This window comes from Euprymna scolopes, chromosome 46 (assembly GCF_053919585.1).
Source record: "Euprymna scolopes isolate OS-2025 chromosome 46, ASM5391958v1, whole genome shotgun sequence".
Lineage (NCBI taxonomy): Eukaryota > Metazoa > Mollusca > Cephalopoda > Sepiida > Sepiolidae > Euprymna > Euprymna scolopes.
The window spans coordinates 151,020,289-151,039,263 of NC_136527.1; positions in this window are offsets into that span (position 1 = coordinate 151,020,289).

Sequence of the window (18,975 nt, forward strand, 5' to 3'; positions counted from 1 at the left end):
TCCTGGAATTCAGTAAGACCAAGAGACCAAAATAAAAGATATACTACAACGTATAAAAATGTTTAATTGGGGAGAGAAAATTATGTTCTCAACTTCTTTACTAACTCAGTTTTTGAAAGATAAAGAACTTAAATGGAACATTCGAATACCTATGTATCTCATATAGACTTCAATGTTAGCCCCAGGTTGTGGGCCCTTTGACTTCTAAGAACTCTGACTGAAGTAAAATAAAACAAAAAAGCAAAAAGCCATATTCTTGTGAACTTTCATTTTCTCTAAAATCAATTTTAGTTACACATATGAAAACACACACTGGCGAAGGAGAGAATGGGAAAGTCTACTAGATACAGCCCTCCTGTATCTTCGGTCTCTCTGTAAAGGGGTTTATTAGTGTATCTCAGAGTGTCCCTGCAAAGGTAAAAGGATCGATACACAAATATGAGGATGCTTCTTTCAGGAAGTAAACCCCAACCAAATGTTCCCAAAAAACATATGAACAGGAAAATAATAAAAAGTTAACACTGGCATCATCATCATCATCACGACATCATCACCATCATCATGACGACGACCAGGATAAAAAGGTCCCCTCGTCATGGCTACGCACTGGCCCATACGTGGAAAATAGCAGTGTAACTTTTCCCAGTGATACTACTACAGGTAGCAACACTATGCTGGAGAATCCACCAGACCAGACAAATTCTGATCCTGGACTCCGGCAAAACCAAGCAATGACTACAAGAAAATGTAATTATAAAACAATGAATTGGTCGAGTAAAAGAAAAGAAAAAAAAATCCTTCACTGCTTAAATACTCAAGATTTGAAAAATGGGGTTGGTGCAAGGACAAAATATTCGAGAGCCAAATAAAAAAAACGGATCTACCAAGAGAAAAACTGGAGGCAACTACAACCAAAAAGTTACTCTCTATAGTCTCATAAATTGATAAATATATACCTCCACATGAGATGTATGAGATAAAGGAGAGAGCCATAATAGTGGCTGAAACTGACTTCAATTCCCCAAAAGACCAGGGAGAACACCATGAAACACAGTGGAACGTGGAAGAAAAGTGGACCCTTATATGGGCAATGGAGTATGCCAAAGCCAAATATACAGGGCTGAAAGAATGGTGTGCAGAAGGCAAAGAATTTTCTACCACCATTGCTCATACAAAAATAACATCCCAAAGGGAAGACTGACTTCCCAGAAATCCAACTTTTTGATGAGTGGAACATTCTCGTATGATGAGATTGCAGGACTAAAATGCTGCACCCACCAGATGGCGACAAACGGGGTGTGCCCAATCGACAACCCCGTCCCCATACAGGAACCTAACCAGACAGTCAATATATATAGCCCAGCAACAAACCCTGCGGCACAGGCACGTGACACAATGGAGAGATCTCCACCGAAAGAAGGAGCACCCACTTAAATCTCCTCATCAATGAATGACCTGTCCAAGAAACGAGACCACCAGATTCTGAGGAGACGTCTGAGCCAAAATAATACTCAAAATCTACTGATAGATACAGAGCAGATTGAGCTAGAGAACCTGCTGGCCAATCAATTCAAAAGAACTAGGCATCTACAACTACAAGACAGACCCAGACTGGTCCAAATAAAGATGACCAAGGCCTTCAAAAATCTCGCTGTAAAAGTGAACGATGCCCTCTCTAAGTTAGTAGCAACAGATCCTTCGTTTACAGAAATTAACCATGCAACATATGGGGCCGCATGGCTTATACAAACAAAACTCCTCCCCCAAACATAAGACAGGGTGAAAGGGGCACACGGGAGGCCTAAACCAAATGAACCAATCTGGAAAGCCAAACTCCAAAAAAGAATAAATGGTCTCAGAAAAGAAATATCCCAGATATCTTCTTTTCTGCGGACCGAAAATCCCGGAAAAATCTTAAAGAAGGTGAGAATTTAAAAATCTCGATACTCCCTTCAAACCACGAACCAGCTAATATATGTACATCTAGCAGAAAACCAGGCATAAGCGAAGGGCTTAGCTGCACAAATAAAAAATAAGCAACAAAAAATTGAGTCCAGATCCATAAACAGGTTGTTTGACAGAGACCCAAGGATAGTGTACCGAAATCTCATTAGAGATAATATCAAAGTAACATCACCACCAACACAAGAACAGATCGATAAATTCTGGAGGCATTGTATGAGGACCCAAGACAACATCATGAGAGGGAGTGGATAGGCACAATAAAAGGATCAGTCAAGGGCAAGGAAAAAATGCCAGCGTTGGAAATTACCAAAGCAGCTTTAAATAAAAAGATAATCCACTACAACAACTTCAAAAGCCCAGGAATTGATAACATCCCAAATTGCTGGCTAAAAAAAGCTGACGGCACTACACCAACACTATGCCCTAGAATTTAACCGAATTATTGGTGGCGAAGAAGAACCACCAGAATGGTTCACTATTGGCAAAACAACTCTTATACCCAAGAGCCAGGAAACACATTTGCCAAATAAATACCGGCCTATCTGCTGCCTTTCAACCACATACAAATGGCTTACTAGAATAATTGCCGATGCAATTTATCAACATTTGACTGATGGTGAATACCTTGAGAAGGAGGAGAAAGGGTGCACAAAAACAAGCTTGGGACAAAAGATCAATTTCTTCTGAACAAAACAATCCTGGAAGAATGTAGGAAGCGACAAAGAAACCTGTCAATGGCTTGGATTGACTACAAAAAGGCATTTGACAGTGTGCCTCATTCCTGGATAATGTGGTGTCTGGAGCTGTATAATGTCCATGATAACATAAGCTCTTTTTTTACAAAACAAATGACAATGTGGCAAACATCTGTAATAATATATATTTGTGTTATAGTTTTTCGTTCATAAGATGTATTTCTTGTAAGATAAAAACCACCAAGAGAGCGAAGGTCAGTGGGATAAGGTATGTTTCCCTTTTGTGTGATGTGCAATGCAAAAATGTCTATTCCTCGTGTTAAAAGACCTGTCTCGCATACGGTATTTGTTCCAGTTGTAAACAATGTTGATATGTGTATCCACCTGCACACTGAGAACCACATACGTTGTATACTAACAAAACAGGAAAGAAAACATTATACATAAATTAATAGATAAATTTACATCAACACGGTTACATAGACACAATACAACGTGACACATACATATGCACGTTATGTATATGCATATATACACCAGTATATTGGACTTGAAGACGTCCAAGTTGTAGTGAGGTGGGAAACAGGTAAGCGGCAGAGAGATCAACTGGCGTGCAGTTCAAAGAAAGAAGCTTTGCTCATGGAATCTACGTTTGGATTTAGGCACAGATAAAGAGTGGGGAAAATTATTGACAGTAGTTTAAGCCAGACGAGTGTTTCTCGTGAAAGATTGGCTAGGGAGACGAGGGATTGGAGCTCAGACGAGCACTTGCCGTGGAAATAACGATAAAAAAGACATGCTTGCAACGTCTCTTCTGTGGGAGAGAGGTTGCAGGGAAGAGAAAAGGGCATCCCCTAATAAACCACGAAGTCTATTTTGTACTCTGTCAATGCAGGATAGGCTGCTTTTAGCAGCTCCTACCCAGATGTGGCAGCAGTACTCCATCCTTGGACGTACTTGGCTTTTATACAGATAGAGTGATAAGTGTCATTTTTTCTCATCAAAAAATGTTTTCATCTATTTTTACAAAACATAACAAAATCATTAAAAATTGTAAAAATAAAATAAAGATTAATATTCAACACTTGATTTTAATTTTATTTCGACCGTTACCGCTTTTAAAAATATTTAATGAATCTTTTCTAATTTCATCTGAAGAAATTATTCCTTGTTATATAATATATTTATAACAATTTTTGTTGCAAATTTATATATTTTTTCAGTGGAGAATAAGTTTTCAAATGTTTTCTGTCTGAAGACCTTATTTTGCGCGCGCGCGCGTGTGTGTGTGTGCTACTGTGCATAGCTTTGTGTCTGATTGTTCGAGATACACACAAAACACGTTGAGCGTTTTAGCAATTCACTATAATAACCCGCCACGATTGCTGGAACTAAAAGGAAAGAAAAATGGAAAAAAGCATGAGCGGCACGTGTTTGTTTCACTGCAGTTTGATCTTAGTTGTTAATGCAGCTGTGCTTCGATGGTGAAAGCTCTCTACCATCCCGTTAGCAGAAGGATGATAGGCGATTCTTGCTATGTGATGAATTTTGAAAGATTGGCAAAGGTCTTGGAAAGTTTGTGATATAAACTGGGAACATCTGTCAGTGGTACCATTGGTGAGTACACCAAAATTAGAGATCTAGTTCTCTACAAATGCGCGGGCTACAAAGAAATTACTACTGACAAACATGTAAAACAGTCTACCATGGTGACTATTTAGCGATGACCATCAGAAGGTCGCAGTGGTCCAACAATGTCCAGGTGATCATGGGAGAAACGTACGTCAGGTACAGAGAAGCTGTCTGGGGTAGAGTTTATATGACGATGAACTTTTGTAGTTTTGCATCAGTGGATTGTTGTCGGTGAAAATTGTGAACTGTCTCCTTTCCAACATAAAACAAAAATACTTTACTGCTAAATACATGGCGATTTTTTCTGGACCGAAAATGCTCTATTTTCGATAAATAGTGCCCAGCTTAACAGAAAAGACAGTAGTCCTGTTTGACCATTTACCACCTGGTTGAGTACGGCACCAACAGCTACATCAGAAGCATCTGTAGAAGAAAGAGCTTACCTGTCGGGTCGGGATCAAGGTAAAATGTCTTTGTGAAATTCACCAGAGCATTTTTCGGATGCGTGGAAAGATGTGAGGTTTCATCTGAGAGTCAATCTCTGAGTTTGGACAGGTGATGTTATCAGTTGGGTATGAACTGGCGGTAGTAGTTCACACAACTCGAATGTAATAACAAAGTTGACACAATGAAGTGAGTACGGGAAAATCCTGGATTGCTTGCACTTTTGAAGAACTGCCACTGAATTTGCAACATTGATTTTTAATCAAAAGGATTGTAAACATTGGGAGACTCGGTGTTCTACTTGTGTGGAGCTTGCGATCAGGATGTCGGCGATGCATGTATAGACCAAGGACTTCATATGTGAATCATTGGAATGTCTGGGCGGCATCACCCGGTTCAAAGGGTAGATGTATGAAAAAATTTTTGTGAAAAGAAAATGTGAAACTTTTTTTTATATATTTGTGATTGTTTCTTTTATATTTGTGATTTTTTTTATATTTGTGATTGCTTGCATAATGTTATTCGTGTTTTTCTGTGCGCACGTGGGCTAAAAAATTCAACAACAGACAAAAGACAGGTAAAAGGTTACAACACGTGGTTAAGCTGTTGAATCTTGGTGTATTTATTTATTTGTCAGAGAGGAATACAAAGTTATTTGGTGTGAAAATGCTTCCCTTTTGTTTAGTTTGATACTCGGTATAAGGAATGAAAAAGTGTTTATGACAAAGTTTTCTAAGTTGAGGTTGAATTATTGCGAGGCCACATAAAGCATGTTCACAACTTAGTAATAAGGAAAACCATTATACCAGATAATATATATATATATATATATATATATATATATATATATATATATATATATATATATATATATATTAAAACAAAACAAAACAAAGGTGAAAGTTTATACATTGGTGCAATAATTTGGTAGTCACATAAGGACATGTGATTGTGGCTTGTACGTGTTTACCTCTGTGGAAGTGTGCACGAATAGAGGTTATAGATCATATTTAACACAGGCAATATATAACTTAGTTATAAGTCCTGGATTGTTCATATTGTGTTAGCTCTGCATGTAAGCATATTACAGGTTACAATGTTTGTACATAAAAAATGCAAATCTCACATCACACGATGATGCATGTCTATGGAGCACGCGAATTTGCACGTATGCACTGTTTGTTACCAAGCGAGAGAGAGAGAGAGAGAGAGGGGAAGAAGGAAACAGAAGGCTATGTCAGTGGTCACAGGAAATGCACGCATATCAATTAGTCATGTCATTTTTGCGCATGCCTCACTCTGTGCGTGTGTGTACTACTGCATGCTACTTGCTCTGTGTCTGTGTGTTTGAATTTGCGACAGGTGTAACAGTTTGCTATAAATTAATTAAGTTACTGATGTCAATATTGAATGAGGTTCATATGTTAATTTTATTCAGAGTTCATGAAAAAATAAAGTAAAACAATGTAAATACTAATAAATTGGTGAACACTTGTCTTTAACAAAGTTGTCTCTAACAGATGAAACAATAACTAAAAATATAAACAAGACCACAGATTTCATAAAATTTCTATTTAATCTTTTATTAGGTGGCTAACAAATATTTATTAGTTGAAAAGGCAACAACACACTACATATAATTTAGTTCATCTACAAAAGTTTTGATACAGTTGCAAGGATTCTGCATAATTCAAATATTTTTCATTAGGACAATTACCCCTACCACAAGAAGTATATTTCTTTCGTCATAGTTTACTTTGTTTTCAAGTCATTCCAAGATAGTAAGAGTCCTTCTGTACCACGTGATTCGCCAAGATAAATTTATATTCGAAGTTTTTTTACGCGCAACTTACCTTCTCTGAATATGAAGTACAGATTGGTATTACATTGTATATTGGTAAATGATATTATGTAGAGACAGCATTTCTCAGGTTTTTGTGTGAAGACAGAGTCCTTCTTGATAAATTTATATCTGTCGGTTCTTTTTAAGGACAACTTACTTTCTCTTCATATTTATATTATGTAAAATGTATTATTTGTAATAGATTGTATATTGGTAAATGATACTATGTAGAGACAGCATTTTTAATGTTTTTGTGTGAAGACAATTCATGTTGTGGGTCAATCAATAATAAAACATCTATATTAAACGACAGCTTTTGTCAGTTTATTGATGGCAGTTATTTTAAATGATATTATGTAGAGGCATCATTTTTCAGGTTTTTGTGTCAGTGCAATTCATGTAGCTTGGTGACCAATCAATAATGAAACATCCGTAAGAAACGTCAGCTTTTGTCAGTTATCTTAAGTGATATTGTTACAGGGAAAGGCTGTCACCAAGTAAGCAAAGTTAAGAACTAGAATGTTAGAATTTAGTCTATTGTTAAATTCTATTAGAAATAGATATTGATGTCAATACTAAATGAAGTTCATATGTTAATTTTATTCAGACTTCATGAAAAAATAAAGGAAATGTAAATATTAATAAATTGATAAACACTTGTCAATAATTAAAATATAGACAAAACCACAGATTTCATGATAAAGTTTCTATTTATTCTTTTATTATGTGGATAACAAATATTTATAAGTTGAAAAGGCAAAGACACATTACATATAAGATAGTTTATCTACAAAAGTTTTGCTAAAAATGCAAGGATTCTACATAATTTCAAATATTTTTTTCATCAGGACAATTAACCCTACCACAAGAAGTATATTTCTTTTGTCATAGTTTACTTTGTTTTCAAGTCATTCCAAGATATTCAGAGTTCTTCTGTACCACGTGATTCGCTGACATAAATTTATATCCGCAGATTCTTTTTAAGGGCAACTTTCCTTCTGTTCAAATTTGTATTACATTGTATATTGATAAATGATATTATGTAGCATTTTAAGTTTTTGCGTGAAGAAAATTCATGTTGTTGGTCAATCAATAATAAAACATCTATATACATCTTTTGTCAGTTATTATAAATGATATTATGTAGATGCAGCATTTTTCAGGTTTTTGTGTGAACAGTGCAATTCATGTAGCCTGTTGATTAATCAGTAATGAAATATCCATAAGAAACGGCAGTTTGAAACAGTTATCTTAAGTGATATTGTTACAGGGAAAGGCAGCCATCTTTCCATGTAAATAAAAATATATATAATAAGTGAAAATGAGATAAGGATAAGTCGAGACTCGAATCTTTTAAGCAAAGTTAAGAACTGGAATGTTAGAATTTAGTCTATTGTTAAATTCTATCAAAATAGATATTGTTTATATTTTAAAAATAATTTATTGTTAAATTCTATTAGAAATAGATATTATTTATATTGTAAAAAGAATTGTTAAATTCTATTAGAAATTGATATTGTTTATATTGCAAAAAGAATTGATTGTTAAATTCAATTAGAAATTGATATTGTCTATATTGTAAAAAGAATTGATTGTTAAATTCTATTAGATATAGATATTGTTTATATTGTAAAAAGAATTGATTATAAAATTTTATTAGAAATTGATATTGTTTATATTGTAAAAAGAATTGATTATAAAATTTTATTAGAAATTGATATTGTTTATATTGTAAAAAGAATTGATTGTTAAATTCTATTAGAAATAGATATTGTTTATATTGTAAAAAGAATTGATTGTTAAATTCAATTAGAAATTGATATTGTTTATATTGTAAAAAGAATTGATTGTTAAATTCTATTAGAAATAGATATTGTTTATATTGTAAAAAGAATTGATTGTTAATTCGATTAGAAATTGATATTGTTTATATTGTAAAAACAATTGATTGTTAAATTCTATTAGAAATAGATATTGTTTATATTGTAAAAAGAATTGGTTGTAAATTCTATAAGAAATAGATATGGTTTATATTGTAAAAAGAATTGATTGTTAAATTCTATTAGAAATTGATGTTGTTAATATTGTAAAAAAATTGATTGTTAAATTCTATTAGAAATTGATATTGTTTATATTGTAAAAAGAATTGATTGTTAAATTCTATTAGAAATTGATATTGTTTATATTGTAAAAAGAATTGATTGTTAAATTCTATTAGAAATAGATATTGTTTATATCATAAAAATAATTGATTGTTTAATTCTATTAGAAATTGATATTGTTAATATTGTAAAAAGAATTAATTGTTAAATTCTATTAGAAATTGATATTGTTTATATCGTAAAAAGAATTGATTGTTAAATTCTATTGGAAATATATATTCTTTATATCGTAAAAAGACTTGATTGTTAAATTCTATTAGAAATAGATATTGTTTATATCGTAAAAAGAATTGATTGTTAAATTCTATTAGAAATATATATTGTTTATATCGTAAAAAGAATTGATTGTTAAATTCTATTAGAAATAGTTAGATATTGTTTATATCGTAAAAAGAATTGATTGTTAAATTCTATTGGAAATAAATATCTTTTATATCGTAAAAAGACTTGATTTTTAAATTCTATTAGAAATAGATATTGTTTATATCGTAAAAAGACTTGATTGTATAATTCTATTAGAAATAGATATTGTTTATATCGTAAAAAGACTTGATTGTTAAATTCTATTAGAAATAAATATTGTTTATATTGTAAAAAAAAGTTGATTGTACATTCTTTTAGAATTGGAATATTAAAAATGTCAGCTGAAATAATGAACAATACAAATTAAAAATATATTGTTTAAAAATAGGTTAGAGTTATATGTTGAGAATTTTTTTGTTGTTATAAGTGTGTTTCGAAAAACGTATGCATAGCCACGTGAATTTGCACATTTGGAAAAACACACTTCTGACGTCATAGACAAAAGGGGGATTCTCAATATAGAAGCAAATGTTACTCAGATGAGAGGAGTCCAGAGTTGCTGAGTTGAGTTAGCAGTTGAGTTGGGTTGATGTTTTTCATGGAGGTCACCATTTATTAAGGCCCGGAAGCCACTCGAGATAAGGGTTGTTGCGTGTACAGTAATCAATGGGATAGTATTGTAGTAATCGTTAGTATTGGAGATTTGATAAAGTGCCTTACTACAGGGGGCGATTCATCAAGAATTTGTTTATGTTGGACTTGAAGATAACAAAGTTGTAGTCAGGTGGGAACCGGGCAAACGGAAGAGAGTTCCACAGGCGTGCACTTCTAGGAAAACAATTTTGGAATTGGAGTCAGTCCTTTGGAAGCGAAAGAAAGCACATCAAACAATGTAGATTCCAAATTGTAATTCCTGACGTCATCATCATTCGACCGCTTAAATAAATAAAGAATCATCATTGTGTTTTTGTAACTGTTGTCATGTGTCATCTTTCAACACCCAAAAGGTAATGTGTTAAACATCTTAATATGAACATTGTGTAACTTTTACAAGATTATGTATTTCACCTCTGTGTTATAAGAACTGTACATCCATCACCCTTCTCTCTAATATGCATGTTACAAGGAAAAATCCCCCCTTTTATAAATGTCTTGTCTCCCTCATCGTTACTATCATGTTATATGAGTCCCCTATCATATATGACCCTGTTTATATGAACCCCAATATGAAACCCCCACCTGCTATACAACAATATTTCCGATGTGAGAATTTGATTAAAGCACTTCATATATTTTAATGATATTTGATTGGTTTTCTATGCAGAAATTTGTGATATTAGAATCGATCCAACAATATATTTAACATTAGACTAGGATGATAAGTTTCTTTGGTTTTTATTAGGAAATTTGTGATGCTTTCTCTTCGTTTTTTCGACCCTGCTGAAGGCTAATCGAAAATGTGGATATAACGATGTTACTTGCTTTAGCCATAAAATTGGTAATTTCTGGCATCTGCTGTTTTTCTGGTTGATTTTTTTTCACATTTTCGTGTTTCTTGATGTTGCTTTGGGTCTTCATGAATCATTCTTCGTCTTTTTTACTTCTTTATCTTCTTTGCTTGCTGCTGTTTGAATTGTGGTGAACTACACTAATTGGGGTTTTGATCGATCTGGCCATTGATTTATTTAGTTCTAATTTTCTTGTCTTTACCCCTGATCTGTTCAGCTAATGCGTTTATTAAATTTTCATATTCTTCTTTCTTTTCTAGAAGCTGATGATCCTCAATGTTATATTTTCTCTTCATTCTATTTATTGTTTTTTTAGAAAATCTGGGGATCTCGATTGGTTCACAGTATAGGAAATTATTTGGGAGGCTTCTTTTCTGAAAGTATCTATTTATCTTTGAAGCTTGATCTCTCGCTTTGGTGTTACAGTTTTGGCTTTCTCCCTCTTCATTGCTCCTTTTGGTCTTTCAATATGTGCTCTGGGGTTCGCTTACTTTGCATGTACAAAGCTGCACCGACATTAGCATGTTTTATATCAGTTAATATGAAATTTAGCAGTGTTATTTTAGCTAGTCCGATGTTGACTTTTTCCAGTAACTTTTTGAATTTCTTCCCAGTTTTGATCTTGATTAATTTGAGTCGTTCTTCAATCTCCATTGTTTGGGTCAGTTTGATTTTATTTGCAAGCTCTTCTATTTCTTGTTCAGTTGATTCGTTAATAATTAGCTTTTGATCTAAAGATCCTGGAGGTGATGCTCCTCTATTAAGTCTTGATTGGGTTCGTCTTCTGTTAAGTAGATTAGGTTTGGTGTCATCCGTGACATCTTCTGTGTTAGCTGTGCTATCTTCACTCTCATCAGAGTTTGATGATGAAGAGCCAGGTGGTTGAGTAACGAGCTGAATATTTGAAATTGGATGTAGATTGCATTGTGGATATTTCATTTGGTTCTTGGCTACTACGCTTGGTGTTGTTAGTGGCTGTGACAGTGAACAGCTGTTTTTTACCATGTTGGACATTTTTCCTGCATATTTCTCATTTTTCTAGATGTTCTGTGACCTGATGTGGAGAAGTTGCACCATAGATTTCTTCATACGCCCTGGTGTATGCAGGTGTTTTGGGGACCTTTTAATACTGGGCGATGTCCCGGCAGTAATTTCCCTTATTTGGGTTCATATTCATTATTGTCATGGATTATTTGTTTGGGTTCGATCTTGTGATACGTCCTCATGGTTAATTTGACTAGATTTTATAGCCATATTGAGGAGATCTTATTTGAAAGCGTTTAATACTTCAGTAAGTTTTAAGAAATCAAGGGGCTTGGGCTCTCAATTGCTGAGTGGCAAAACCTGCACTGGCCATTTGTTTGTAGGTCAGCCATTTTTTTAATTCATTTGTGAGTAAGCCCTGATCTTGCCGGCTACAATAAGTTTTTCCTCATCAAATGGAAGTTTCCCACTCTTGAGCCATTGGAGTGAAGCATCCTTGTGTATGTACTCCTCTATAAACTTCCCTGCTCGCTTATTTTGTATCCTCCTTCTTTTCTTGTCTCTATCTCTATTTTGGTGTATTTTTTCTTTTTATTCTTGCAATCTGTGTCGCTGGTTCATCATGTACATCGACAGTGTTCCCCGGTATGACTCCTCCAAAGTTTTCAGCAAGCTTTGTGATTGAGGTTTATTGAGAAAGGTGATCATGACGGTCTTGCACGATGATCATTGTCATGTCCATTGAACTTTTAATATATTGGTCCACACTTACTATAGTGGCTCGAGATGCATGATTAAATTCAGTGAGGCTTAAGCCCCCTTTCTTTTCGTGGTAGGTATATCCTGTCCATGCATTGGTTTCGGTATGTTACCTTATGTAGAGATAGTTGTTTTCTCGTCTTTGTATCGAGCCTGTTTATGTTATATTGAGGCCAGTCTATAATACCGAAACCGTACGGGATCACAGGTATTGCAAGCTGGTTTATAGCCGTAATTTTGTTTTTAGGCGTTAGTTCAGATTTGTGGATCTTTTTCAGACGTACTGTATATTCTTGTTCATGCTCCACCTTTATGTTTTCCTCAAATCATCAATGACGCTGTAATAGCCGTAATTTTGTTTTCAGACGTACTGTTCTGCCCTACGTCTCATTTTTTATGTTCCATTTTTATGCTTTCCTTTGTTTTCCGAGGTATTTGTATGTGGAATCCTCTTTGATATCGTCAATGTCATTGATGCGAAAAAGTTCGGATGTTGTTTTTCCCATTTTTTATTGTGCATTTAACACATTTGTCAAATCCATGCAGACATCCTCTGAGAATGTTTTCACAATTTCTATCAGAGAGACAAGGTGTTTTTCTGTCTCTGCATAGTTTTACATCGTCCATGAAAAGTAAATGATTCACCCTTTTACTTTGATTTTTTTTTCTGTCTCTACTGAGATTGTAATCAGCATCACATTTTTTTAGAAGCTTGGGTGGATCGATTGCAAGGCAAAATAGTAGTGGTGATAGGCTATAGCCTTGAAATATGCCTCGCTGGATGCTAATATTTGAAGACTGTATTGTCCCTTCCATGTGGTGTAGGGAAATAGATGTTTGCCACATTGTCATTTGTTTTGTAATAAAAGATCTTATGTTCTCATGGACATAATACAGCTCCAGACACCGCATTATCCAGGAATGAGGCACACTGTCAAATGCTTTTTTGTAGTCAATCCAGGCCATTGACAGGTTTCTTTGTCGCTTCCTACAGTCTTCCAGGATTGTTTTATTCAAAAGAAGTTGATCTTTTGTCCCAAGCTTGTTTTTCGTGCACCCTTTCTGCTCCTTCTCAAGGTATTCACCATCAGTCAAATGCTGATAAATTGCATCAGCAATTATTCCAGTAAGCCATTTGTATGTGGTTGAAAGACAGCAGATAGGCCGGTATTTATTTGGCAAATGTGTTTCCTGGCTCTTGGGTATAAGAGTTGTTTTGCCAATAGTGAGCCATTCTGGTGGTTCTTCTTTGCCACCAATAATTCGGTTGAATGCTAGGGCATAGTGTTGGTGTAGTGCCGTCAGCTTTTTTAGCGAGAAATTTGGAATGTTGTCAATTCCTGAGCTTTTGAAGTTGCTGTAGTGGATTATCTTTTTATTTACATCTGCTTTTGTAATTTCCAACGCTGACATTTTTCCTTGCTCCTTTTATTGTGCCTATCCACTCCCTCTCCCGGTGTTGTTGTGGGTCCTCATACAATGGCCTCCAGAATTTATCGATCTGTTCTTGTGTTGATGGTGACGTTACTTTGATATTATCTCTCATGAGATTTCGGTACACTATTCTTGGGTTTCAGTCAAACAACCTGTTTATGGACCGGGACTAAATTTTTTGTTGATTTTTTTTATTTTTGCAGCAAAACCCTTCACTTTTGCCTGATTTTCTGCTATATGGGCTCTTATGTTGGTTCGTGGTTTGAAGGGAGTATCGAGATTTTAAAGTTCTCGCCTTCTTCTTTAAGTTTTGTCCGGGATTTTCGGTTCACAGGAAAGAAGATATCTGGGATATTTCTTTTCTGAGACCATTTATCCTTTTTTGGAGTTTGGTTTTCAGGCTGGTTTATTTGGTTTAGGCCTCCTGTGTGCTCCTTTTCTCCGTTTTGATGTTTGGAGAAGGAGTTTTGTTTGAATAAACCATGCGGCACCATATGTTGAATAGTTAATTTCTATTAACGAAGCATCTATTGGTACTAACTTAGAGAGGGCATCGTTCACTTTTACAGCGAGATCTTTGAAGGCCTTGGTCATCTTTATTTGGACCAGTCTTGGTCTTTCTTGTAGTTGTAGATGCCTAGTTCTTTCAATTTTATTGGCTAGCAGGTTCTCTAGCTCAATCTGTTTTGCATCTATCAGTAGATTTTGAATGTTATTTTGGCTATGTCGTCTCCTCAGAATCTGATGGTCTTCTTTCTTTGACAGGTCATTCATTGATGAGGAGATTTTGTTGGGTGCTCCTTCTTTCGGTGAACATTTCTCCATTGTATCACGTGATTGTGCTGTAGGGTTTGTTGCTGGGCTATATATATATTGACTGTCTGGTAAGGTTCCTGCATGGGGACGAGATTGTCGATTGGGCACTTCCCGTTTGTCGCCATCTGGTGAGTGCAGCGTTTTAGTTTTGCAATCTCATCATACGAGAATTTTTCATTCATCAAAAAGTTAGATTTCTGGGAAGTCAGTCTTCCCTTTAGGATGTAATTTTTTATGGGCAATGGTGGTAGAAAATTCTTTGCCATTCTACACATCGTATATTTGGTTTTGGCATACTCCATTGCCCATATAAGGGTCCACTTTTCTTCCCGGCTCCACTGTGTTTCATGGTGTTCTCCCTTGTATTTTTGGGAATTGAAGTCAGTTTCAGCCACTTTTATGGTTCTCTCCTTTATCTCATAAATCTCATGTGGATGTATATATTTATCAATTTGTGAGACTATAGAGAGTAATTTTTTGGTTGTAGTTGCCTCCGGTTTTTCTCTTGGTAGATCCGTTTTTTTGTTTGGCCCTCGAATATTTTGTCCTTGCACCAACCCCATTTTTCAAATCTTGAATATTTGAAGCAGTAAAGGTTTCTTCTTTTCCGAAATCGACCAATTCACTGTTTTATAATTACGTTTTCTTGTGGTCTTTGCTTGGTTTTGCCGGAGTCCAGGATCAGAATTTGTCTGGTCTGGTCTGGTGGATTCTCCAGCATAGTGTTGCTGCCTGTAGTAGTATCACTGGGAAAATTTGCACTGTTATTTTCCACGTATGGCTCAGTGTATAGCCATGACGAGGAGACCTTTTTCTCCTGGGCGTCGTCCTGCCAGTGTTTACTTTTGATTATTTTCTTGTTCATATATTTTTGGGGAACATTTGGTTGGGGGTTACTTCCTGAAAGAAGCATCCTCATATTGGAATATCAATCCATGTACCTTTGCAGGGACACTCTAAGATACACTAATAAACTCCTTTACAGAGAGACCTAAGATACAGAAGGTCTGTATCTAGTAGGCTTCCCATTCTCTCCTTTGCCAGTGTGTGTTTCATATGTGCAACTAAAATTGATTTTAGAGAAAATTAATGTTTTCATTGCTCACAAGAATATGACATTTCGCTTTTTTGTTTTATTTTACTTCAGTTGAAGTTCTCAGAAATCAAGAGGCCCACAACCTGTGGCAAACATTGAAGTTTATATTAGATACATAGATATTCGAATGTTCCATTAAAGTTCTTTATCTCTTAAAAACTGAGTTAGTAAAGAAATTGAGAACATACTTTTTCTCTCCCCAATTAAATATTTTCATACGTTGTAGTATATCTTTCATTTTGGTCTCTTCGTCTTACTGGATTCCAGGACAAGAATTTATCTAGTCTGGTGGAGTATCCAGCTTCTTTCTATTACTTGAGGTAACATCACTTGGAGAAGGTGCACCCGTCTTTGTAAAAGCTAATGTGGGTTAGCCATAGTGAGGAGATCTTATTTGGGCAGCGAATACTATGAGATTTTGAATATTTGGTCAGGGTTTTCTTCTATTGAAAAAGTATCGTCATGCCAGGTTGTTCTGACAAACCCCTGTACAGAGAGACCTTAGACACTCAAGGACAGTGTCTAGTAGGCCTTCAAGTTCTCTTTCACCAATGTGTTTTCATATGTGTAACTAAATTGGTTTTTTGGGAAAATAATTTTTACATTGCTTACAATATGGCTTTTCGTTTGTTTGTTTTTTACTTCAGTAAGTTTTAAGAGATCAAGGGGCTCCCTCAATTTATGCCTGCTAATTGTATTTCGTTACAGCTTAGTCCTCCAGGGATTGCTTCTAAGTATTTATGAAGATTCATTTTTATTAAGCCAGTTTGCCCCTTTCACAACAACCGGTATGATGTTTATTTCTTCCAGAAACCATGTCGTTTTCACATCATTTTTTAGGTCCTGATATTTTTTATCTTTTCTCGTTCAGCTCTTTTGAGGCCAAAATCATTTGGGACGGTGACATCCTTTTGGGCTTGTTCCATATTACAATATCTGGTTTGATGGCCTTGTCTTTTATGTATCTGCCCGTCTGTATGGCTTTGTCATAGAACACGGTCACATTTCTGTTTGATGTTATCGGTGGTGGTTCATGTTCCCAGATGTTCAGCGATCTGTCAAGCTGCATCTCTCCACAGATCCTCCAATAAAGGTACTTACATACTTTGTTATGATAGGCAATGTAAAGGCTATCTTCCAATAAGATTGGGCATGCAGACATTAGATGGTTTAGGCTTTCAATAGCGGAGTGGCAAAACCTACACTGGCCATTTGTTTGTAGCCAAGCCATTTTTTAAATGCCGTTGTGAGTAAACCCTGATGTTGCCCGGCTACGATGAGACTTTCCTCATCAAATGGAAGTCTCCCACTCTTGAGCCATTGCAGTGAAGCATCTTTATGTATGTACTTCTGGTTGAGCTCCTCTAGGAACTTCCCTGCTCTCTTATTTTGTTTCCTCCTTCTTTTCTTGCCTCTATCTCCATTTCGGTGTATTTTCTCTTTTTATCCTTGCAATCTGTGTCGCTGGTTTATCATGTACGTCGACAGTGTTCTGCAGTATGACTCCTCCAACGTTTTCAGCTAGCTTTGTGATTGAGGTTTGTTGAGAAAGCTGATCATAATGGTCTTTCACCATTTCCATTGTCATGTCCATTGAACTTTTAATATATTGGCATATGCTCACTATAGTGGCTTGATATTTATGATTGAATTGAGGCCTAAGCCTCCTTTTTTCGTGATAGGTATATTCTGTTCATGCATTGGTTTCGCTATGTTACCTTATGTAGGGATAGTCGTTTCCTGGTCTTTGTATCGAGCCTGTTTATGTTATATTGAGGTCAGTCTATAATACCGAAACCGTATGCGATCACAGGTACTGCAAGCTGGTTTATAGGTGTAATTTTGTTTTTAGGGGTTAGTTCAGATTTGAGGATATTTTTAAAACGTACACTATATTTCTGTTCTGCCCTTCGTCTAATTTTATCGTGTTCCACATTTATGTTTTTTCTCAATGGCGAGGCATTTGTGTGTGGAACCCACTTCAAAATCGTCATTTATCTGTAGCTGTTCAGATGTTGTCTTTTTCCTTTTTTATTGTGCATTTAACACATTTATCAAATCGCTTTTTTTGTATTTTACTTCAGTAGACTTTAAGAGATCAAGGGGCTCCTTATTGGAGATAACCCTTGATTCCGTTATGATTACACTTTATATATCTTTTAAGAATAGAAACTGTTACCTTTATGTCTGCTATCTGTATTTCATTACAGCTTGGTCTTCCAGGGATCGCTTCATAGTATTTCTGAAGATTCTGTTTTATTAAGCCAGTTGCTTCTATCACAACCGGTATACTGTTTATTTCTTTCAGAGACCATGTGGTTTTTAGATCATTTTTAATATTTTGTTATTTAGGTCCTGATATATAATCGCCAGTGTGTGTTTTCATATGTCTAACTAAACTTGATTTTTGAGAAAAAGAATGTTTACATTGTTCACAAGAATATGGCTTTTCGCCAGAATGAGTTCTCATATGTCTAACTAAATTTGATTTGTGAGAAAAAGAAAGTTTACATTGTTCACAAGAATATGGCTTTTCGCCAGAATGTGTTCTCATATGTGTATCTAAATTAGCTTTTGTAGAAAAAGAACGTTTACATTGTTCACAAGAATATGGTTTTTCTCCAGTGTGAGTTCTTATATGTATCGCAAGATGTGATTTATGTGAACATGAATATGGACATTGTTCACAAGAATATCGCTTTTCTCCTATGTGATTTCTTATATGTTTCGCTAGATGTTGTTTCTTAGAACGTGAATATTGACTTTTTTCACGAAAATATGGCTGTTCAGTGTGAGTACTCATATGCATCGCTAAATTGGGTTTCTCAGTACGTGAATAATGCTGCTGTTCCCAAGAATATGGCATTTCCCCAGTGTGAGTACTCATATTCATAGCTAGATTTGGTTCCTCAGAACCTGAATGTTGACATTGTTCCCGAGAATATTGATTTTCGCTAGTGTTAGTACTCATATGCGTAGCTAGATTTTGTTTAGCAGGATGTGTATATCGATATTTTTCACGAGAATATTGCTTTTCCCTAGTGTAAGTACTCATATGCATCGCTAATTTAGGTTTCTCAGAACCTGAATATTGACATTGTTCCCGAGAATATGGATTTCCTCCGGTGCGAGTACTCATATGCATAGCTGAATTTGGTTTCTCTGAACGTGAATATTGACATTGTTCATGAGAATATGGCATTTCTCCAGTGTGTGTACTCATTTGCATCGCTAGACTTGGTTTGTCAGTACGGGAATATTGATATTGTTCCCAATAATATGGCATTTCCCCAGCGTAAGTACTCATATTCATAGCAAGATTTGGTTTCTCATA